The sequence below is a fragment of the Lonchura striata genome, chromosome 8 (assembly GCF_050655825.1).
Source record: "Lonchura striata isolate lonStrDom1 chromosome 8, ASM5065582v1, whole genome shotgun sequence".
NCBI classification, from domain to species: Eukaryota; Metazoa; Chordata; class Aves; order Passeriformes; family Estrildidae; genus Lonchura; species Lonchura striata.
This window is the reverse complement of record NC_140710.1, coordinates 32,753,850-32,777,874: the sequence shown is the minus strand read 5'-3', so window position 1 is coordinate 32,777,874 and position 24,025 is coordinate 32,753,850.

The following is a 24,025-nucleotide window of genomic DNA, read 5'->3' as shown; positions in this document are numbered from 1 at the left end:
CTCCCTTGTCCAGAAACACGGATTTGCTGCACACTCCAAAAACACTGCTCTTTCCATGGTACTATGTAAGCTGCTGTCTGACGCCCGTTCTCTTTTGCCCACTCTTGCCCAGCTGGTTGTTGCAGCGTGCACGTGCCTTCCTGGCATTAAGAGCACAGTGAAAGCAATCGCAAAAGTCCAGCAGCTGCTGACTCCCAAACACAAGGCGCTGTCTACGTTCTTGCTTCTCCACACTTCAACAGAGTCCTTCATTTCTGCAGCTGCCATCGAGTTTTCTGCATCTCGAGCCTTCTGGGACGAGCACCAATTTCCCAGGAGGGGCTGCATCAGGACGAAGTCAAAACCCAGGAAAGTTGTCTCGGAACACCTTCAATAAAGCATGCCAGCAGTGCATTGAAAAGGCAGGGAGCTTTAGCCACCGTCCTCTAGCAGTCGCAAGGCTGTGCACACAATGTCGTCTCCCTGCGGCAACGTTCTTCTCCCTCGTACAAGCTACCGCTCTGTCCGGCTCCCGGAGCAGGAGAAGCGGCTGCTTCGCGCACACAACAGCGGAGCGGCAGCCGTACGCTCCGAAGCGCTGCTTCAGCCAAAAGACGCCGGCCACCGGCGCTTCGCTTCGGACAGCACCGGAGAGCCGTAGTGTACGTCTGCACTAGACTGCATCATAGCGAAAAGCTTTGACAGTGTGTCTCGCAGGGAGATAGCTTAGGAGCGCAGCGCACTTATGCCTCCCTTGTCCAGAAACACGGATTTGCTGCACACTCCAAAAACACTGCTCTTTCCATGGTACTATGTAAGCTGCTGTCTGACGCCCGTTCTCTTCTGCCCACTCTTGCCCAGCTGGTTGTTGCAGCGTGCACGTGCCTTCCTGGCATTAAGAGCACAGTGAAAGCAATCGCAAAAGTCCAGCAGCTGCTGACTCCCAAACACAAGGCGCTGTCTACGTTCTTGCTTCTCCACACTTCAACAGAGTCCTTCATTTCTGCAGCTGCCATCGAGTTTTCTGCATCTCGAGCCTTCTGGGACGAGCACCAATTTCCCAGGAGGGGCTGCATCAGGACGAAGTCAAAACCCAGGAAAGTTGTCTCGGAACACCTTCAATAAAGCATGCCAGCAGTGCATTGAAAAGGCAGGGAGCTTTAGCCACCGTCCTCTAGCAGTCGCAAGGCTGTGCACACAATGTCGTCTTCCTGCGGCAACGTTCTTCGCCCTCGTACAATCTACCGCTCTGTCCGGCTCCCGGAGCAGGAGAAGCGGCTGCTTCGCGCACACAACAGCGGAGCGGCAGCCCTACGCTCCGAAGCGCTGCTTCAGCCGAAAGACGCCGGCCACCGGCGCTTGGCTTCGGACAGCACCGGAGAGCCGTAGTGTGCGTCTGCACTAGACTGCATCCTAGCGAAAAGCTTTGGCAGTGTGTCTCGCAGGGAGATAGCTTAGGAGTGCAGCGCACTTATGCCTCCCTTGTCCAGAAACACGATTTTATTGCAAACTCCAAAAACATTGCTCTTTCCAAGGCAATATATAAGCTGTTTTCTGACGGCCGTGATCTTTCGATTACTCTTGCCCAGCTCGTTGTTTTAACGTGCACATGCCGTCCTGGCATTCAGTGCACAGTGAAAGCAATCGCAAAAGTCCAGCAGCTGCTGACTCCCAAACACAAGGCGCTGTCTACGTTCTTGCTTCTCCACACTTCAACAGAGTCCTTCATTTCTGCAGCTGCCATCGAGTTTTCTGCATCTCGAGCCTTCTGGGACGAGCACCAATTTCCCAGGAGGGGCTGCATCAGGACGAAGTCAAAACCCAGGAAAGTTGTCTCGGAACACCTTCAATAAAGCATGCCAGCAGTGCATTGAAAAGGCAGGGAGCTTTAGCCACCGTCCTCCAGAATTGCCAAGGCTGTGCACACAATGTCGTCTCCCTGCGGCAACGTTCTTCGCCCTCGTACAAGCTACCGCTCTGTCCGGCTCCCGGAGCAGGAGAAGCGGCTGCTTCGCGCACACAGCAGCGGAGCGGCAGCCGTACGCTCCGAAGCGCTGCTTCAGCCGAAAGACGCCGGCCACCGGCGCTTCGCTTCGGACAGCACCGGAGAGCCGTAGTGTACGTCTGCACTAGACTGCATCATAGCGAAAAGCTTTGACAGTGTGTCTCGCAGGGAGATAGCTTAGGAGCGCAGCGCACTTATGCCTCCCTTGTCCAGAAACACGGATTTGCTGCACACTCCAAAAACACTGCTCTTTCCATGGTACTATGTAAGCTGCTGTCTGACGCCCGTTCTCTTTTGCCCACTCTTGCCCAGCTGGTTGTTGCAGCGTGCACGTGCCTTCCTGGCATTAAGAGCACAGTGAAAGCAATCGCAAAAGTCCAGCAGCTGCTGACTCCCAAACACAAGGCGCTGTCTACGTTCTTGCTTCTCCACACTTCAACAGAGTCCTTCATTTCTGCAGCTGCCATCGAGTTTTCTGCATCTCGAGCCTTCTGGGACGAGCACCAATTTCCCAGGAGGGGCTGCATCAGGACGAAGTCAAAACCCAGGAAAGTTGTCTCGGAACACCTTCAATAAAGCATGCCAGCAGTGCATTGAAAAGGCAGGGAGCTTTAGCCACCGTCCTCTAGCAGTCGCAAGGCTGTGCACACAATGTCGTCTCCCTGCGGCAACGTTCTTCGCCCTCGTACAAGCTACCGCTCTGTCCGGCTCCCGGAGCAGGAGAAGCGGCTGCTTCGCGCACACAACAGCGGAGCGGCAGCCGTACGCTCCGAAGCGCTGCTTCAGCCAAAAGACGCCGGCCACCGGCGCTTCGCTTCGGACAGCACCGGAGAGCCGTAGTGTACGTCTGCACTAGACTGCATCATAGCGAAAAGCTTTGACAGTGTGTCTCGCAGGGAGATAGCTTAGGAGCGCAGCGCACTTATGCCTCCCTTGTCCAGAAACACGGATTTGCTGCACACTCCAAAAACACTGCTCTTTCCATGGTACTATGTAAGCTGCTGTCTGACGCCCGTTCTCTTCTGCCCACTCTTGCCCAGCTGGTTGTTGCAGCGTGCACGTGCCTTCCTGGCATTAAGAGCACAGTGAAAGCAATCGCAAAAGTCCAGCAGCTGCTGACTCCCAAACACAAGGCGCTGTCTACGTTCTTGCTTCTCCACACTTCAACAGAGTCCTTCATTTCTGCAGCTGCCATCGAGTTTTCTGCATCTCGAGCCTTCTGGGACGAGCACCAATTTCCCAGGAGGGGCTGCATCAGGACGAAGTCAAAACCCAGGAAAGTTGTCTCGGAACACCTTCAATAAAGCATGCCAGCAGTGCATTGAAAAGGCAGGGAGCTTTAGCCACCGTCCTCTAGCAGTCGCAAGGCTGTGCACACAATGTCGTCTTCCTGCGGCAACGTTCTTCGCCCTCGTACAATCTACCGCTCTGTCCGGCTCCCGGAGCAGGAGAAGCGGCTGCTTCGCGCACACAACAGCGGAGTGGCAGCCGTACGCTCCGAAGCGCTGCTTCAGCCGAAAGACGCCGGCCACCGGCGCTTGGCTTCGGACAGCTCCGGAGAGCCGTAGTGTGCGTCTGCACTAGACTGCATCCTAGCGAAAAGCTTTGGCAGTGTGTCTCGCAGGGAGATAGCTTAGGAGTGCAGCGCACTTATGCCTCCCTTGTCCAGAAACACGATTTTATTGCAAACTCCAAAAACATTGCTCTTTCCAAGGCAATATATAAGCTGTTTTCTGACGGCCGTGATCTTTCGATTACTCTTGCCCAGCTCGTTGTTTTAACGTGCACATGCCGTCCTGGCATTCAGTGCACAGTGAAAGCAATCGCAAAAGTCCAGCAGCTGCTGACTCCCAAACACAAGGCGCTGGCTATGTTCTTGCTTCTCGACAACTCAACGCAGCCCTTCATTTCTGCAGCTGCCATCGAGGTCTCTGCATGTCGGAGACTCAGAGGACGAGCACGAGTTTCCCAGGAGGGGCTGCATCAGGAGGAATTCTAAACTCAGGGAATTTGTCCTGGAACACCTTCCATAAGGATGCTACAAAGGAATTGAAGAGGCAGGCGAGCGGCCACCACCGTCCTCTAGCAGTCCTTAGGGTGTGCGCAGAAGCCCGGTGCTCTGCGGCTTCGTTCTTCGCCCCCGTACAAGCTACCGCTCTGTCCGGCTCCCGGAGCAGGAGAAGCGGCTGCTTCACGCACACAGCAGCGGAGCGGCAGCCGTACGCTCCGAAGCGCTGCTTCAGCCGAAAGACACCGGCCACCGGCGCTTGGCTTCGGACAGCTCCGGAGAGCCGTAGTGTGCGTCTGCACTAGACTGCATCCTAGCGAAAAGCTTTGGCAGTGTGTCTCGCAGGGAGATAGCTTAGGAGCGCAGCGCACTTATGCCTCCCTTGCCCAGAAACACGATTTTATTGCAAACTCCAAAAACATTGCTCTTTCCAGGGCAATATATAAGCTGTTTTCTGACGGCCGTGATCTTTCGATTACTCTTGCCCAGCTCGTTGTTTCAGCGTGCACGTGCCGTCCTGGCATTCAGTGCACAGTGAAAGCAATCGCAAAAGTCCAGCAGCTGCTGACTCCCAAACACAAGGCGCTGTCTACGTTCTTGCTTCTCCACACTTCAACAGAGTCCTTCATTTCTGCAGCTGCCATCGAGTTTTCTGCATCTCGAGCCTTCTGGGACGAGCACCAATTTCCCAGGAGGGGCTGCATCAGGACGAAGTCAAAACCCAGGAAAGTTGTCTCGGAACACCTTCAATAAAGCATGCCAGCAGTGCATTGAAAAGGCAGGGAGCTTTAGCCACCGTCCTCCAGAATTGCCAAGGCTGTGCACACAATGTCGTCTCCCTGCGGCAACGTTCTTCGCCCTCGTACAAGCTACCGCTCTGTCCGGCTCCCGGAGCAGGAGAAGCGGCTGCTTCGCGCACACAGCAGCGGAGCGGCAGCCGTACGCTCCGAAGCGCTGCTTCAGCCGAAAGACGCCGGCCACCGGCGCTTGGCTTCGGACAGCACCGGAGAGCCGTAGTGTACGTCTGCACTAGACTGCATCATAGCGAAAAGCTTTGACAGTGTGTCTCGCAGGGAGATAGCTTAGGAGCGCAGCGCACTTATGCCTCCCTTGTCCAGAAACACGGATTTGCTGCACACTCCAAAAACACTGCTCTTTCCATGGTACTATGTAAGCTGCTGTCTGACGCCCGTTCTCTTCTGCCCACTCTTGCCCAGCTGGTTGTTGCAGCGTGCACGTGCCTTCCTGGCATTAAGAGCACAGTGAAAGCAATCGCAAAAGTCCAGCAGCTGCTGACTCCCAAACACAAGGCGCTGTCTACGTTCTTGCTTCTCCACACTTCAACAGAGTCCTTCATTTCTGCAGCTGCCATCGAGTTTTCTGCATCTCGAGCCTTCTGGGACGAGCACCAATTTCCCAGGAGGGGCTGCATCAGGACGAAGTCAAAACCCAGGAAAGTTGTCTCGGAACACCTTGAACAAAGCATGCCATCAGTGCATTGAAAAGGCAGGGAGCTTTAGCCACCGTCCTCTAGCAGTCGCAAGGCTGTGCACACAATGTCGTCTTCCTGCGGCAACGTTCTTCGCCCTCGTACAAGCTACCGCTCTGTCCGGCTCCCGGAGCAGGTGAAGCGGCTGCTTCGCGCACACAACAGCGGAGCGGCAGCCGTACGCTCCGAAGCGCTGCTTCAGCCGAAAGACGCCGGCCACCGGCGCTTGGCTTCGGACAGCTCCGGAGAGCCGTAGTGTGCGTCTGCACTAGACTGCATCATAGCGAAAAGCTTTGGCAGTGTGTCTCGCAGGGAGATAGCTTAGGAGTGCAGCGCACTTATGCCTCCCTTGTCCAGAAACACGATTTTATTGCAAACTCCAAAAACATTGCTCTTTCCAAGGCAATATATAAGCTGTTTTCTGACGGCCGTGATCTTTCGATTACTCTTGCCCAGCTCGTTGTTTTAACGTGCACATGCCGTCCTGGCATTCAGTGCACAGTGAAAGCAATCGCAAAAGTCCAGCAGCTGCTGACTCCCAAACACAAGGCGCTGGCTATGTTCTTGCTTCTCGACAACTCAACGCAGCCCTTCATTTCTGCAGCTGCCATCGAGGTCTCTGCATGTCGGAGACTCAGAGGACGAGCACGAGTTTCCCAGGAGGGGCTGCATCAGGAGGAATTCTAAACTCAGGGAATTTGTCCTGGAACACCTTCCATAAGGATGCTAGAAAGGAATTGAAGAGGCAGGCGAGCGGCCACCACCGTCCTCTAGCAGTCCTTAGGGTGTGCGCAGAAGCCCGGTGCTCTGCGGCTTCGTTCTTCGCCCCCGTACAAGCTATCGCTCTGTCCGGCTCCCGGAGCAGGAGAAGCGGCTGCTTCACGCACACAGCAGCGGAGCGGCAGCCGTACGCTCCGAAGCGCTGCTTCAGCCGAAAGACGCCGGCCACCGGCGCTTGGCTTCGGACAGCACCGGAGAGCCGTAGTGTGCGTCTGCACTAGACTGCATCCTAGCGAAAAGCTTTGGCAGTGTGTCTCGCAGGGAGATAGCTTAGGAGCGCAGCGCACTTATGCCTCCCTTGCCCAGAAACACGATTTTATTGCAAACTCCAAAAACATTGCTCTTTCCAAGGCAATATATAAGCTCTTTTCTGACGGCCGTGATCTTTCGATTACTCTTGCCCAGCTCGTTGTTTCAGCGTGCACGTGCCGTCCTGGCATTCAGTGCACAGTGAAAGCAATCGCAAAAGTCCAGCAGCTGCTGACTCCCAAACACAAGGCGCTGTCTACGTTCTTGCTTCTCCACACTTCAACAGAGTCCTTCATTTCTGCAGCTGCCATCGAGTTTTCTGCATCTCGAGCCTTCTGGGACGAGCACGAGTTTCCCAGGAGGGGCTGCATCAGGACGAAGTCAAAACCCAGGAAAGTTGTCTCGGAACACCTTCAATAAAGCATGCCAGCAGTGCATTGAAAAGGCAGGGAGCTTTAGCCACCGTCCTCCAGAATTGCCAAGGCTGTGCACACAATGTCGTCTCCCTGCGGCAACGTTCTTCGCCCTCGTACAAGCTACCGCTCTGTCCGGCTCCCGGAGCAGGAGAAGCGGCTGCTTCGCGCACACAGCAGCGGAGCGGCAGCCGTACGCTCCGAAGCGCTGCTTCAGCCGAAAGACGCCGGCCACCGGCGCTTCGCTTCGGACAGCACCGGAGAGCCGTAGTGTACGTCTGCACTAGACTGCATCATAGCGAAAAGCTTTGACAGTGTGTCTCGCAGGGAGATAGCTTAGGAGCGCAGCGCACTTATGCCTCCCTTGTCCAGAAACACGGATTTGCTGCACACTCCAAAAACACTGCTCTTTCCATGGTACTATGTAAGCTGCTGTCTGACGCCCGTTCTCTTCTGCCCACTCTTGCCCAGCTGGTTGTTGCAGCGTGCACGTGCCTTCCTGGCATTAAGAGCACAGTGAAAGCAATCGCAAAAGTCCAGCAGCTGCTGACTCCCAAACACAAGGCGCTGGCTATGTTCTTGCTTCTCCACACTTCAACAGAGTCCTTCATTTCTGCAGCTGCCATCGAGTTTTCTGCATCTCGAGCCTTCTGGGACGAGCACCAATTTCCCAGGAGGGGCTGCATCAGGACGAAGTCAAAACCCAGGAAAGTTGTCTCGGAACACCTTCAATAAAGCATGCCAGCAGTGCATTGAAAAGGCAGGGAGCTTTAGCCACCGTCCTCCAGAATTGCCAAGGCTGTGCACACAATGTCGTCTCCTTGCGGCAACGTTCTTCGCCCTCGTACAAGCTACCGCTCTGTCCGGCTCCCGGAGCAGGAGAAGCGGCTGCTTCGCGCACACAACAGCGGAGCGGCAGCCCTTCGCTCCGAAGCGCTGCTTCAGCCGAAAGACGCCGGCCACCGGCGCTTCGCTTCGGACAGCACCGGAGAGCCGTAGTGTGCGTCTGCACTAGACTGCATCCTAGCGAAAAGCTTTGGCAGTGTGTCTCGCAGGGAGATAGCTTAGGAGTGCAGCGCACTTATGCCTCCCTTGTCCAGAAACACGATTTTATTGCAAACTCCAAAAACATTGCTCTTTCCAGGGCAATATATAAGCTGTTTTCTGACGGCCGTGATCTTTCGATTACTCTTGCCCAGCTCGTTGTTTTAACGTGCACATGCCGTCCTGGCATTCAGTGCACAGTGAAAGCAATCGCAAAAGTCCAGCAGCTGCTGACTCCCAAACACAAGGCGCTGGCTATGTTCTTGCTTCTCGACAACTCAACGCAGCCCTTCATTTCTGCAGCTGCCATCGAGGTCTCTGCATGTCGGAGACTCAGAGGACGAGCACGAGTTTCCCAGGAGGGGCTGCATCAGGAGGAATTCTAAACTCAGGGAATTTGTCCTGGAACACCTTCCATAAGGATGCTAGAAAGGAATTGAAGAGGCAGGCGAGCGGCCACCACCGTCCTCTAGCAGTCCTTAGGGTGTGCGCAGAAGCCCGGTGCTCTGCGGCTTCGTTCTTCGCCCCCGTACAAGCTACCGCTCTGTCCGGCTCCCGGAGCAGGAGAAGCGGCTGCTTCACGCACACAGCAGCGGAGCGGCAGCCGTACGCTCCGAAGCGCTGCTTCAGCCGAAAGACGCCGGCGACCGGCGCTTGGTTTCGGACAGCACGGGAGAGCCGTAGTGTGCGTCTGCACTAGACTGCATCCTAGCGAAAAGCTTTGGCAGTGTGTCTCGCAGGGAGATAGCTTAGGAGCGCAGCGCACTTATGCCTCCCTTGCCCAGAAACACGATTTTATTGCAAACTCCAAAAACATTGCTCTTTCCAGGGCAATATATAAGCTGTTTTCTGACGGCCGTGATCTTTCGATTACTCTTGCCCAGCTCGTTGTTTCAGCGTGCACGTGCCGTCCTGGCATTCAGTGCACAGTGAAAGCAATCGCAAAAGTCCAGCAGCTGCTGACTCCCAAACACAAGGCGCTGTCTACGTTCTTGCTTCTCCACACTTCAACAGAGTCCTTCATTTCTGCAGCTGCCATCGAGTTTTCTGCATCTCGAGCCTTCTGGGACGAGCACCAATTTCCCAGGAGGGGCTGCATCAGGACGAAGTCAAAACCCAGGAAAGTTGTCTCGGAACACCTTCAATAAAGCATGCCAGCAGTGCATTGAAAAGGCAGGGAGCTTTAGCCACCGTCCTCCAGAATTGCCAAGGCTGTGCACACAATGTCGTCTCCCTGCGGCAACGTTCTTCGCCCTCGTACAAGCTACCGCTCTGTCCGGCTCCCGGAGCAGGAGAAGCGGCTGCTTCGCGCACACAGCAGCGGAGCGGCAGCCGTACGCTCCGAAGCGCTGCTTCAGCCGAAAGACGCCGGCCACCGGCGCTTCGCTTCGGACAGCACCGGAGAGCCGTAGTGTACGTCTGCACTAGACTGCATCATAGCGAAAAGCTTTGACAGTGTGTCTCGCAGGGAGATAGCTTAGGAGCGCAGCGCACTTATGCCTCCCTTGTCCAGAAACACGGATTTGCTGCACACTCCAAAAACACTGCTCTTTCCATGGTACTATGTAAGCTGCTGTCTGACGCCCGTTCTCTTTTGCCCACTCTTGCCCAGCTGGTTGTTGCAGCGTGCACGTGCCTTCCTGGCATTAAGAGCACAGTGAAAGCAATCGCAAAAGTCCAGCAGCTGCTGACTCCCAAACACAAGGCGCTGTCTACGTTCTTGCTTCTCCACACTTCAACAGAGTCCTTCATTTCTGCAGCTGCCATCGAGTTTTCTGCATCTCGAGCCTTCTGGGACGAGCACCAATTTCCCAGGAGGGGCTGCATCAGGACGAAGTCAAAACCCAGGAAAGTTGTCTCGGAACACCTTCAATAAAGTATGCCAGCAGTGCATTGAAAAGGCAGGGAGCTTTAGCCACCGTCCTCTAGCAGTCGCAAGGCTGTGCACACAATGTCGTCTCCCTGCGGCAACGTTCTTCGCCCTCGTACAAGCTACCGCTCTGTCCGGCTCCCGGAGCAGGAGAAGCGGCTGCTTCGCGCACACAACAGCGGAGCGGCAGCCGTACGCTCCGAAGCGCTGCTTCAGCCGAAAGACGCCGGCCACCGGCGCTTCGCTTCGGACAGCACCGGAGAGCCGTAGTGTACGTCTGCACTAGACTGCATCATAGCGAAAAGCTTTGACAGTGTGTCTCGCAGGGAGATAGCTTAGGAGCGCAGCGCACTTATGCCTCCCTTGTCCAGAAACACGGATTTGCTGCACACTCCAAAAACACTGCTCTTTCCATGGTACTATGTAAGCTGCTGTCTGACGCCCGTTCTCTTCTGCCCACTCTTGCCCAGCTGGTTGTTGCAGCGTGCACGTGCCTTCCTGGCATTAAGAGCACAGTGAAAGCAATCGCAAAAGTCCAGCAGCTGCTGACTCCCAAACACAAGGCGCTGTCTACGTTCTTGCTTCTCCACACTTCAACAGAGTCCTTCATTTCTGCAGCTGCCATCGAGTTTTCTGCATCTCGAGCCTTCTGGGACGAGCACCAATTTCCCAGGAGGGGCTGCATCAGGACGAAGTCAAAACCCAGGAAAGTTGTCTCGGAACACCTTCAATAAAGCATGCCAGCAGTGCATTGAAAAGGCAGGGAGCTTTAGCCACCGTCCTCTAGCAGTCGCAAGGCTGTGCACACAATGTCGTCTTCCTGCGGCAACGTTCTTCGCCCTCGTACAATCTACCGCTCTGTCCGGCTCCCGGAGCAGGAGAAGCGGCTGCTTCGCGCACACAACAGCGGAGTGGCAGCCGTACGCTCCGAAGCGCTGCTTCAGCCGAAAGACGCCGGCCACCGGCGCTTGGCTTCGGACAGCTCCGGAGAGCCGTAGTGTGCGTCTGCACTAGACTGCATCCTAGCGAAAAGCTTTGGCAGTGTGTCTCGCAGGGAGATAGCTTAGGAGTGCAGCGCACTTATGCCTCCCTTGTCCAGAAACACGATTTTATTGCAAACTCCAAAAACATTGCTCTTTCCAAGGCAATATATAAGCTGTTTTCTGACGGCCGTGATCTTTCGATTACTCTTGCCCAGCTCGTTGTTTTAACGTGCACATGCCGTCCTGGCATTCAGTGCACAGTGAAAGCAATCGCAAAAGTCCAGCAGCTGCTGACTCCCAAACACAAGGCGCTGGCTATGTTCTTGCTTCTCGACAACTCAACGCAGCCCTTCATTTCTGCAGCTGCCATCGAGGTCTCTGCATGTCGGAGACTCAGAGGACGAGCACGAGTTTCCCAGGAGGGGCTGCATCAGGAGGAATTCTAAACTCAGGGAATTTGTCCTGGAACACCTTCCATAAGGATGCTACAAAGGAATTGAAGAGGCAGGCGAGCGGCCACCACCGTCCTCTAGCAGTCCTTAGGGTGTGCGCAGAAGCCCGGTGCTCTGCGGCTTCGTTCTTCGCCCCCGTACAAGCTACCGCTCTGTCCGGCTCCCGGAGCAGGAGAAGCGGCTGCTTCACGCACACAGCAGCGGAGCGGCAGCCGTACGCTCCGAAGCGCTGCTTCAGCCGAAAGACACCGGCCACCGGCGCTTGGCTTCGGACAGCACCGGAGAGCCGTAGTGTGCGTCTGCACTAGACTGCATCCTAGCGAAAAGCTTTGGCAGTGTGTCTCGCAGGGAGATAGCTTAGGAGCGCAGCGCACTTATGCCTCCCTTGCCCAGAAACACGATTTTATTGCAAACTCCAAAAACATTGCTCTTTCCAGGGCAATATATAAGCTGTTTTCTGACGGCCGTGATCTTTCGATTACTCTTGCCCAGCTCGTTGTTTCAGCGTGCACGTGCCGTCCTGGCATTCAGTGCACAGTGAAAGCAATCGCAAAAGTCCAGCAGCTGCTGACTCCCAAACACAAGGCGCTGTCTACGTTCTTGCTTCTCCACACTTCAACAGAGTCCTTCATTTCTGCAGCTGCCATCGAGTTTTCTGCATCTCGAGCCTTCTGGGACGAGCACCAATTTCCCAGGAGGGGCTGCATCAGGACGAAGTCAAAACCCAGGAAAGTTGTCTCGGAACACCTTCAATAAAGCATGCCAGCAGTGCATTGAAAAGGCAGGGAGCTTTAGCCACCGTCCTCCAGAATTGCCAAGGCTGTGCACACAATGTCGTCTCCCTGCGGCAACGTTCTTCGCCCTCGTACAAGCTACCGCTCTGTCCGGCTCCCGGAGCAGGAGAAGCGGCTGCTTCGCGCACACAGCAGCGGAGCGGCAGCCGTACGCTCCGAAGCGCTGCTTCAGCCGAAAGACGCCGGCCACCGGCGCTTGGCTTCGGACAGCACCGGAGAGCCGTAGTGTACGTCTGCACTAGACTGCATCATAGCGAAAAGCTTTGACAGTGTGTCTCGCAGGGAGATAGCTTAGGAGCGCAGCGCACTTATGCCTCCCTTGTCCAGAAACACGGATTTGCTGCACACTCCAAAAACACTGCTCTTTCCATGGTACTATGTAAGCTGCTGTCTGACGCCCGTTCTCTTCTGCCCACTCTTGCCCAGCTGGTTGTTGCAGCGTGCACGTGCCTTCCTGGCATTAAGAGCACAGTGAAAGCAATCGCAAAAGTCCAGCAGCTGCTGACTCCCAAACACAAGGCGCTGTCTACGTTCTTGCTTCTCCACACTTCAACAGAGTCCTTCATTTCTGCAGCTGCCATCGAGTTTTCTGCATCTCGAGCCTTCTGGGACGAGCACCAATTTCCCAGGAGGGGCTGCATCAGGACGAAGTCAAAACCCAGGAAAGTTGTCTCGGAACACCTTGAACAAAGCATGCCATCAGTGCATTGAAAAGGCAGGGAGCTTTAGCCACCGTCCTCTAGCAGTCGCAAGGCTGTGCACACAATGTCGTCTTCCTGCGGCAACGTTCTTCGCCCTCGTACAATCTACCGCTCTGTCCGGCTCCCGGAGCAGGAGAAGCGGCTGCTTCGCGCACACAACAGCGGAGCGGCAGCCGTACGCTCCGAAGCGCTGCTTCAGCCGAAAGACGCCGGCCACCGGCGCTTGGCTTCGGACAGCTCCGGAGAGCCGTAGTGTGCGTCTGCACTAGACTGCATCCTAGCGAAAAGCTTTGGCAGTGTGTCTCGCAGGGAGATAGCTTAGGAGTGCAGCGCACTTATGCCTCCCTTGTCCAGAAACACGATTTTATTGCAAACTCCAAAAACATTGCTCTTTCCAAGGCAATATATAAGCTGTTTTCTGACGGCCGTGATCTTTCGATTACTCTTGCCCAGCTCGTTGTTTTAACGTGCACATGCCGTCCTGGCATTCAGTGCACAGTGAAAGCAATCGCAAAAGTCCAGCAGCTGCTGACTCCCAAACACAAGGCGCTGGCTATGTTCTTGCTTCTCGACAACTCAACGCAGCCCTTCATTTCTGCAGCTGCCATCGAGGTCTCTGCATGTCGGAGACTCAGAGGACGAGCACGAGTTTCCCAGGAGGGGCTGCATCAGGAGGAATTCTAAACTCAGGGAATTTGTCCTGGAACACCTTCCATAAGGATGCTACAAAGGAATTGAAGAGGCAGGCGAGCGGCCACCACCGTCCTCTAGCAGTCCTTAGGGTGTGCGCAGAAGCCCGGTGCTCTGCGGCTTCGTTCTTCGCCCCCGTACAAGCTACCGCTCTGTCCGGCTCCCGGAGCAGGAGAAGCGGCTGCTTCACGCACACAGCAGTGGAGCGGCAGCCGTACGCTCCGAAGCGCTGCTTCAGCCGAAAGACGCCGGCCACCGGCGCTTGGCTTCGGACAGCACCGGAGAGCCGTAGTGTGCGTCTGCACTAGACTGCATCCTAGCGAAAAGCTTTGGCAGTGTGTCTCGCAGGGAGATAGCTTAGGAGCGCAGCGCACTTATGCCTCCCTTGCCCAGAAACACGATTTTATTGCAAACTCCAAAAACATTGCTCTTTCCAGGGCAATATATAAGCTCTTTTCTGACGGCCGTGATCTTTCGATTACTCTTGCCCAGCTCGTTGTTGCAGCGTGCACGTGCCGTCCTGGCATTCAGTGCACAGTGAAAGCAATCGCAAAAGTCCAGCAGCTGCTGACTCCCAAACACAAGGCGCTGTCTACGTTCTTGCTTCTCCACACTTCAACAGAGTCCTTCATTTCTGCAGCTGCCATCGAGTTTTCTGCATCTCGAGCCTTCTGGGACGAGCACGAGTTTCCCAGGAGGGGCTGCATCAGGACGAAGTCAAAACCCAGGAAAGTTGTCTCGGAACACCTTCAATAAAGCATGCCAGCAGTGCATTGAAAAGGCAGGGAGCTTTAGCCACCGTCCTCCAGAATTGCCAAGGCTGTGCACACAATGTCGTCTCCCTGCGGCAACGTTCTTCGCCCTCGTACAAGCTACCGCTCTGTCCGGCTCCCGGAGCAGGAGAAGCGGCTGCTTCGCGCACACAGCAGCGGAGCGGCAGCCGTACGCTCCGAAGCGCTGCTTCAGCCGAAAGACGCCGGCCACCGGCGCTTCGCTTCGGACAGCACCGGAGAGCCGTAGTGTACGTCTGCACTAGACTGCATCATAGCGAAAAGCTTTGACAGTGTGTCTCGCAGGGAGATAGCTTAGGAGCGCAGCGCACTTATGCCTCCCTTGTCCAGAAACACGGATTTGCTGCACACTCCAAAAACACTGCTCTTTCCATGGTACTATGTAAGCTGCTGTCTGACGCCCGTTCTCTTCTGCCCACTCTTGCCCAGCTGGTTGTTGCAGCGTGCACGTGCCTTCCTGGCATTAAGAGCACAGTGAAAGCAATCGCAAAAGTCCAGCAGCTGCTGACTCCCAAACACAAGGCGCTGTCTACGTTCTTGCTTCTCCACACTTCAACAGAGTCCTTCATTTCTGCAGCTGCCATCGAGTTTTCTGCATCTCGAGCCTTCTGGGACGAGCACCAATTTCCCAGGAGGGGCTGCATCAGGACGAAGTCAAAACCCAGGAAAGTTGTCTCGGAACACCTTCAATAAAGCATGCCAGCAGTGCATTGAAAAGGCAGGGAGCTTTAGCCACCGTCCTCTAGCAGTCGCAAGGCTGTGCACACAATGTCGTCTTCCTGCGGCAACGTTCTTCGCCCTCGTACAATCTACCGCTCTGTCCGGCTCCCGGAGCAGGAGAAGCGGCTGCTTCGCGCACACAACAGCGGAGTGGCAGCCGTACGCTCCGAAGCGCTGCTTCAGCCGAAAGACGCCGGCCACCGGCGCTTGGCTTCGGACAGCTCCGGAGAGCCGTAGTGTGCGTCTGCACTAGACTGCATCCTAGCGAAAAGCTTTGGCAGTGTGTCTCGCAGGGAGATAGCTTAGGAGTGCAGCGCACTTATGCCTCCCTTGTCCAGAAACACGATTTTATTGCAAACTCCAAAAACATTGCTCTTTCCAAGGCAATATATAAGCTGTTTTCTGACGGCCGTGATCTTTCGATTACTCTTGCCCAGCTCGTTGTTTTAACGTGCACGTGCCGTCCTGGCATTCAGTGCACAGTGAAAGCAATCGCAAAAGTCCAGCAGCTGCTGACTCCCAAACACAAGGCGCTGGCTATGTTCTTGCTTCTCGACAACTCAACGCAGCCCTTCATTTCTGCAGCTGCCATCGAGGTCTCTGCATGTCGGAGACTCAGAGGACGAGCACGAGTTTCCCAGGAGGGGCTGCATCAGGAGGAATTCTAAACTCAGGGAATTTGTCCTGGAACACCTTCCATAAGGATGCTAGAAGGGAATTGAAGAGGCAGGCGAGCGGCCACCACCGTCCTCTAGCAGTCCTTAGGGTGTGCGCAGAAGCCCGGTGCTCTGCGGCTTCGTTCTTCGCCCCCGTACAAGCTACCGCTCTGTCCGGCTCCCGGAGCAGGAGAAGCGGCTGCTTCACGCACACAGCAGCGGAGCGGCAGCCGTACGCTCCGAAGCGCTGCTTCAGCCGAAAGACGCCGGCCACCGGCGCTTGGCTTCGGACAGCAGCCGAGAGCCGTAGTGTGCGTCTGCACTAGACTGCATCATAGCGAAAAGCTTTGACAGTGTGTCTCGCAGGGAGATAGCTTAGGAGCGCAGCGCACTTATGCCTCCCTTGTCCAGAAACACGGATTTGCTGCACACTTCAAAAACACTGCTCTTTCCATGGTACTATGTAAGCTGCTGTCTGACGCCCGTTCTCTTCTGCCCACTCTTGCCCAGCTGGTTGTTGCAGCGTGCACGTGCCTTCCTGGCATTAAGAGCACAGTGAAAGCAATCGCAAAAGTCCAGCAGCTGCTGACTCCCAAACACAAGGCGCTGTCTACATTCTTGCTTCTCCACACTTCAACAGAGTCCTTCATTTCTGCAGCTGCCATCGAGTTTTCTGCATCTCGAGCCTTCTGGGACGAGCACCAATTTCCCAGGAGGGGCTGCATCAGGACGAAGTCAAAACCCAGGAAAGTTGTCTCGGAACACCTTCAATAAAGCATGCCAGCAGTGCATTGAAAAGGCTTTAGGCACCGTCCTCTAGCAGTCGCAAGGCTGTGCACACAATGTCGTCTCCCTGCGGCAACGTTCTTCGCCCTCGTACAAGCTACCGCTCTGTCCGGCTCCCGGAGCAGGAGAAGCGGCTGCTTCGCGCACACAACAGCGGAGCGGCAGCCGTACGCTCCGAAGCGCTGCTTCAGCCGAAAGATGCCGGCCACCGGCGCTTGGCTTCGGACAGCAGCCGAGAGCCGTAGTGTGCGTCTGCACTAGACTGCATCCTAGCGAAAAGCTTTGGCAGTGTGTCTCGCAGGGAGATAGCTTAGGAGCGCAGCGCACTTATGCCTCCCTTGCCCAGAAACACGATTTTATTGCAAACTCCAAAAACATTGCTCTTTCCAGGGCAATATATAAGCTGTTTTCTGACGGCCGTGATCTTTCGATTACTCTTGCCCAGCTCGTTGTTTCAGCGTGCACGTGCCGTCCTGGCATTCAGTGCACAGTGAAAGCAATCGCAAAAGTCCAGCAGCTGCTGACTCCCAAACACAAGGCGCTGTCTACGTTCTTGCTTCTCCACACTTCAACAGAGTCCTTCATTTCTGCAGCTGCCATCGAGTTTTCTGCATCTCGAGCCTTCTGGGACGAGCACCAATTTCCCAGGAGGGGCTGCATCAGGACGAAGTCAAAACCCAGGAAAGTTGTCTCGGAACACCTTCAATAAAGCATGCCAGCAGTGCATTGAAAAGGCAGGGAGCTTTAGCCACCGTCCTCTAGCAGTCGCAAGGCTGTGCACACAATGTCGTCTCCCTGCGGCAACGTTCTTCGCCCTCGTACAAGATACCGCTCTGTCCGGCTCCCGGAGCAGGAGAAGCGGCTGCTTCGCGCACACAACAGCGGAGCGGCAGCCGTACGCTCCGAAGCGCTGCTTCAGCCGAAAGACGCCGGCCACCGGCGCTTCGCTTCGGACAGCACCGGAGAGCCGTAGTGTACGTCTGCACTAGACTGCATCATAGCGAAAAGCTTTGACAGTGTGTCTCGCAGGGAGATACCTTAGGAGCGCAGCGCACTTATGCCTCCCTTGCCCAGAAACACGGATTTGCTGCACACTCCAAAAACACTGCTCTTTCCATGGTACTATGTAAGCTGCTGTCTGACGCCCGTTCTCTTCTGCCCACTCTTGCCCAGCTGGTTGTTGCAGCGTGCACGTGCCTTCCTGGCATTAAGAGCACAGTGAAAGCAATCGCAAAAGTCCAGCAGCTGCTGACTCCCAAACACAAGGCGCTGTCTACGTTCTTGCTTCTCCACACTTCAACAGAGTCCTTCATTTCTGCAGCTGCCATCGAGTTTTCTGCATCTCGAGCCTTCTGGGACGAGCACCAATTTCCCAGGAGGGGCTGCATCAGGACGAAGTCAAAACCCAGGAAAGTTGTCTCGGAACACCTTCAATAAAGCATGCCAGCAGTGCATTGAAAAGGCAGGGAGCTTTAGCCACCGTCCTCTAGCAGTCGCAAGGCTGTGCACACAATGTCGTCTCCCTGCGGCAACGTTCTTCGCCCTCGTACAAGCTACCGCTCTGTCCGGCTCCCGGAGCAGGAGAAGCGGCTGCTTCGCGCACACAACAGCGGAGCGGCAGCCGTACGCTCCGAAGCGCTGCTTGAGCCGAAAGACGCCGGCCACCGGCGCTTCGCTTCGGACAGCAGCCGAGAGCCGTAGTGTGCGTCTGCACTAGACTGCATCATAGCGAAAAGCTTTGGCAGTGTGTCTCGCAGGTAGATAGCTTAGGAGCGCAGCGCACTTATGCCTCCCTTGCCCAGAAACACGATTTTATTGCAAACTCCAAAAACATTGCTCTTTCCAGGGCAATATATAAGCTGTTTTCTGACGGCCGTGATCTTTCGATTACTCTTGCCCAGCTCGTTGTTTCAGCGTGCACGTGCCGTCCTGGCATTCAGTGCACAGTGAAAGCAATTGCAAAAGTCCAGCAGCTGCTGACTCCCAAACACAAGGCGCTGTCTACGTTCTTGCTTCTCCACACTTCAACAGAGTCCTTCATTTCTGCAGCTGCCATCGAGTTTTCTGCATCTCGAGCCTTCTGGGACGAGCACCAATTTCCCAGGAGGGGCTGCATCAGGACGAAGTCAAAACCCAGGAAAGTTGTCTCGGAACACCTTCAATAAAGCATGCCAGCAGTGCATTGAAAAGGCAGGGAGCTTTAGCCACCGTCCTCTAGCAGTCGCAAGGCTGTGCACACAACGTCGTCTCCCTGCGGCAACGTTCTTCGCCCTCGTACAAGCTACCGCTCTGTCCGGCTCCCGGAGCAGGAGAAGCGACTGCTTCGCGCACACAACAGCGGAGCGGCAGCCGTACGCTCCGAAGCGCTGCTTCAGCCGAAAGACGCCGGCCACCGGCGCTTCGCTTCGGACAGCTCCGGAGAGCCGTAGTGTGCGTCTGCACTAGACTGCATCCTAGCGAAAAGCTTTGGCAGTGTGTCTCGCAGGGAGATAGCTTAGGAGCGCAGCGCACTTATGCCTCCCTTGCCCAGAAACACGATTTTATTGCAAACTCCAAAAACATTGCTCTTTCCAGGGCAATATATAAGCTGTTTTCTGACGGCCGTGATCTTTCGATTACTCTTGCCCAGCTCGTTGTTTCAGCGTGCACGTGCCGTCCTGGCATTCTGTGCACAGTGAAAGCAATCGCAAAAGTCCAGCAGCTGCTGACTCCCAAACACAAGGCGCTGTCTACGTTCTTGCTTCTCCACACTTCAACAGAGTCCTTCATTTCTGCAGCTGCCATCGAGTTTTCTGCATCTCGAGCCTTCTGGGACGAGCACCAATTTCCCAGGAGGGGCTGCATCAGGACGAAGTCAAAACCCAGGAAAGTTGTCTCGGAACACCTTCAATAAAGCATGCCAGCAGTGCATTGAAAAGGCAGGGAGCTTTAGCCACCGTCCTCTAGCAGTCGCAAGGCTGTGCACACAATGTCGTCTCCCTGCGGCAACGTTCTTCGCCCTCCTACAAGCTACCGCTCTGTCCGGCTCCCGGAGCAGGAGAAGCGGCTGCTTCGCGCACACAACAGCGGAGCGGCAGCCGTACGCTCCGAAGCGCTGCTTCAGCCGAAAGACGCCGGCCACCGGCGCTTCGCTTCGGACAGCACCGGAGAGCCGTAGTGTACGTCTGCACTAGACTGCATCATAGCGAAAAGCTTTGACAGTGTGTCTCGCAGGGAGATAGCTTAGGAGCGCAGCGCACTTATGCCTCCCTTGTCCAGAAACACGGATTTGCTGCACACTCCAAAAACACTGCTCTTTCCATGGTACTATGTAAGGTGCTGTCTGACGCCCGTTCTCTTCTGCCCACTCTTGCCCAGCTGGTTGTTGCAGCGTGCACGTGCCTTCCTGGCATTAAGAGCACAGTGAAAGCAATCGCAAAACTCCAGCAGCTGCTGACTCCCAAACACAAGGCGCTTGTCTACGTTCTTGCTTCTCGACAACTCAACGCAAACCTTCATTTCTGCAGCTGCCATCGAGTTTTCTGTATCTCGAGCCTTCTGGGACGAGCACCAATTTTCCAAGAGGGGCTGCATCAGGACGAAGTCAAAACCCAGGAAAGTTGTCTCGGAACACCTTCAATAAAGCATGCCAGCAGTGCATTGAAAAGGCAGGGAGCTTTAGCCACCGTCCTCTAGCAGTCGCAAGGCTGTGCACACAATGTCGTCTCCCTGCGGCAACGTTCTTCGCCCTCGTACAAGCTACCGCTCTGTCCGGCTCCCGGAGCAGGAGAAGCGGCTGCTTCGCGCACACAACAGCGGAGCGGCAGCCGTACGCTCCGAAGCGCTGCTTCAGCCGAAAGACGCCGGCCACCGGCGCTTCGCTTCGGACAGCTCCGGAGAGCCGTAGTGTGCGTCTGCACTAGACTGCATCCTAGCGAAAAGCTTTGGCAGTGTGTCTCGCAGGGAGATAGCTTAGGAGCGCAGCGCACTTATGCCTCCCTTGCCCAGAAACACGATTTTATTGCAAACTCCAAAAACATTGCTCTTTCCAAGGCAATATATAAGCTCTTTTCTGACGGCCGTGATCTTTCGATTACTCTTGCCCAGCTCGTTGTTTCAGCGTGCACGTGCCGTCCTGGCATTCAGTGCACAGTGAAAGCAATCGCAAAAGTCCAGCAGCTGCTGACTCCCAAACACAAGGCGCTGTCTACGTTCTTGCTTCTCCACACTTCAACAGAGTCCTTCATTTCTGCAGCTGCCATCGAGTTTTCTGCATCTCGAGCCTTCTGGGACGAGCACCAATTTCCCAGGAGGGGCTGCATCAGGACGAAGTCAAAACCCAGGAAAGTTGTCTCGGAACACCTTCAATAAAGCATGCCAGCAGTGCATTGAAAAGGCAGGGAGCTTTAGCCACCGTCCTCCAGAATTGCCAAGGCTGTGCACACAATGTCGTCTCCCTGCGGCAACGTTCTTCGCCCTCGTACAAGCTACCGCTCTGTCCGGCTCCCAGAGCAGGAGAAGCGGCTGCTTCACGCACACAGCAGCGGAGCGGCAGCCGTACGCTCCGAAGCGCTGCTTCAGCCGAAAGACGCCGGCCACCGGCGCTTCGCTTCGGACAGCACCGGAGAGCCGTAGTGTGCGTCTGCACTAGACTGCATCATAGCGAAAAGCTTTGACAGTGTGTCTCGCAGGGAGATAGCTTAGGAGCGCAGCGCACTTATGCCTCCCTTGTCCAGAAACACGGATTTGCTGCACACTCCAAAAACACTGCTCTTTCCATGGTACTATGTAAGCTGCTGTCTGACGCCCGTTCTCTTCTGCCCACTCTTGCCCAGCTGGTTGTTGCAGCGTGCACGTGCCTTCCTGGCATTAAGAGCACAGTGAAAGCAATCGCAAAAGTCCAGCAGCTGCTGACTCCCAAACACAAGGCGCTGTCTACGTTCTTGCTTCTCCACACTTCAACAGAGTCCTTCATTTCTGCAGCTGCCATCGAGTTTTCTGCATCTCGAGCCTTCTGGGACGAGCACAAATTTCCCAGGAGGGGCTGCATCAGGACGAAGTCAAACCCAGGAAAGTTGTCTCGGAACACCTTCAATAAAGCATGCCAGCAGTGCATTGAAAAGGCAGGGAGCTTTAGCCACCGTCCTCTAGCAGTCGCAAGGCTGTGCACACAATGTCGTCTCCCTGCGGCAACGTTCTTCGCCCTCGTACAAGCTACCGCTCTGTCCGGCTCCCGGAGCAGGAGAAGCAGCTGCTTCGCGCACACAACAGCGGAGCGGCAGCCGTACGCTCCGAAGCGCTGCTTCAGCCGAAAGACGCCGGCCACCGGCGCTTCGCTTCGGACAGCTCCGGAGAGCCGTAGTGTGCGTCTGCACTAGACTGCATCATAGCGAAAAGCTTTGGCAGTGTGTCTCGCAGGGAGATAGCTTAGGAGCGCAGCGCACTTATGCCTCCCTTGCCCAGAAACACGATTTTACAGCGCACACTAAAAACACTGCCCTTTCCAGGGCAAGATGCCAGATGCTCTCTGATGGCCGTGCTCTCTCCCTGCTCTTGCCCAGCTCGTTGTTTTAACGTGCACATGCCGTCCTGGCATTAAGAGCACAGTGAAAGCAATCGCAAAAGTCCAGCAGCTGCTGACTCCCAAACACAAGGCGTTTGTCTACGTTCTTGCTTCTCGACAACTCAACGCAAACCTTCATTTCTGCAGCTGCCATCGAGTTTTCTGTATCTCGAGCCTTCTGGGACGAGCACCAATTTCCCAAGAGGGGCTGCATCAGGACGAAGTCAAAACCCAGGAAAGTTGTCTCGGAACACCTTCAATAAAGCATGCCAGCAGTGCATTGAAAAGGCAGGGAGCTTTAGCCACCGTCCTCTAGCAGTCGCAAGGCTGTGCACACAATGTCGTCTCCCTGCGGCAACGTTCTTCGCCCTCGTACAAGCTACCGCTCTGTCCGGCTCCCGGAGCAGGAGAAGCGGCTGCTTCGCGCACACAACAGCGGAGCGGCAGCCGTACGCTCCGAAGCGCTGCTTCAGCCGAAAGACGCCGGCCACCGGCGCTTGGCTTCGGACAGCAGCCGAGAGCCGTAGTGTGCGTCTGCACTAGACTGCATCATAGCGAAAAGCTTTGGCAGTGTGTCTCGCAGGGAGATAGCTTAGGAGCGCAGCGCACTTATGCCTCCCTTGTCCAGAAACACGATTTTATTGCAAACTCCAAAAACATTGCTCTTTCCAGGGCAATATATAAGCTGTTTTCTGACGGCCGTGATCTTTCGATTACTCTTGCCCAGCTCGTTGTTTCAGCGTGCACGTGCCGTCCTGGCATTCAGTGCACAGTGAAAGCAATCGCAAAAGTCCAGCAGCTGCTGACTCCCAAACACAAGGCGCTGTCTACGTTCTTGCTTCTCCACACTTCAACAGAGTCCTTCATTTCTGCAGCTGCCATCGAGTTTTCTGTATCTCGAGCCTTCTGGGACGAGCACCAATTTCCCAGGAGGGGCTGCATCAGGACGAAGTCAAAACCCAGGAAAGTTGTCTCGGAACACCTTCAATAAAGCATGCCAGCAGTGCATTGAAAAGGCAGGGAGCTTTAGCCACCGTCCTCTAGCAGTCGCAAGGCTGTGCACACAATGTCGTCTCCCTGCGGCAACGTTCTTCGCCCTCGTACAAGCTACCGCTCTGTCCGGCTCCCGGAGCAGGAGAAGCGGCTGCTTCGCGCACACAACAGCGGAGCGGCAGCCGTACGCTCCGAAGCGCTGCTTCAGCCGAAAGACGCCGGCCACCGGCGCTTGGCTTCGGACAGCTCCGGAGAGCCGTAGTGTGCGTCTGCACTAGACTGCATCATAGCGAAAAGCTTTGGCAGTGTGTCTCACAGGGAGATAGCTTAGGAGCGCAGCGCACTTATGCCTCCCTTGCCCAGAAACACGATTTTATTGCAAACTCCAAAAACATTGCTCTTTCCAGGGCAATATATAAGCTGTTTTCTGACGGCCGTGATCTTTCGATTACTCTTGCCCAGCTCGTTGTTTCAGCGTGCACGTGCCGTCCTGGCATTCAGTGCACAGTGAAAGCAATCGCAAAAGTCCAGCAGCTGCTGACTCCCAAACACAAGGCGCTGTCTACGTTCTTGCTTCTCCACACTTCAACAGAGTCCTTCATTTCTGCAGCTGCCATCGAGTTTTCTGCATCTCGAGCCTTCTGGGACGAGCACCAATTTCCCAGGAGGGGCTGCATCAGGACGAAGTCAAAACCCAGGAAAGTTGTCTCGGAACACCTTCAATAAAGCATGCCAGCAGTGCATTGAAAAGGCAGGGAGCTTTAGCCACCGTCCTCCAGAATTGCCAAGGCTGTGCACACAATGTCGTCTCCCTGCGGCAACGTTCTTCGCCCTCGTACAAGCTACCGCTCTGTCCGGCTCCCAGAGCAGGAGAAGCGGCTGCTTCACGCACACAGCAGCGGAGCGGCAGCCGTACGCTCCGAAGCGCTGCTTCAGCCGAAAGACGCCGGCCACCGGCGCTTCGCTTCGGACAGCACCGGAGAGCCGTAGTGTGCGTCTGCACTAGACTGCATCATAGCGAAAAGCTTTGACAGTGTGTCTCGCAGGGAGATACCTTAGGAGCGCAGCGCACTTATGCCT